A 298-nucleotide genomic window follows, 5' to 3' on the forward strand; every position below is an offset into this window, starting at 1 on the left:
AACAAAAACAAAAGAATATGTGAGTTTTTCTCAGGACTCCACGGGCGCTGGGAGCTCGGGTTGCGGGTGCGACCCGGCGGTGCTGTGCTGAGGATGCTGTGCTGAGGGCTGCTGGTCCCAGCAGTGCTGCCCTGAGGTCCGGGCTGCGCTGTCAGTCTGGAGCGCGGCTCTGAGAGCCGAGGGCAAATCGTGTGGCTGCACGGAAAGAAAAAGAAGAAAAAGGAGTCAGATAGACAGACAAACGCGAGGGGCAGATTCCTACCGGCGCCGGGTCGGATGCCGGAGCTCCAGCTGCGGG

The sequence above is a fragment of the Meleagris gallopavo genome, chromosome 24 (genome assembly GCF_000146605.3).
Source record: "Meleagris gallopavo isolate NT-WF06-2002-E0010 breed Aviagen turkey brand Nicholas breeding stock chromosome 24, Turkey_5.1, whole genome shotgun sequence".
NCBI lineage: Eukaryota > Metazoa > Chordata > Aves > Galliformes > Phasianidae > Meleagris > Meleagris gallopavo.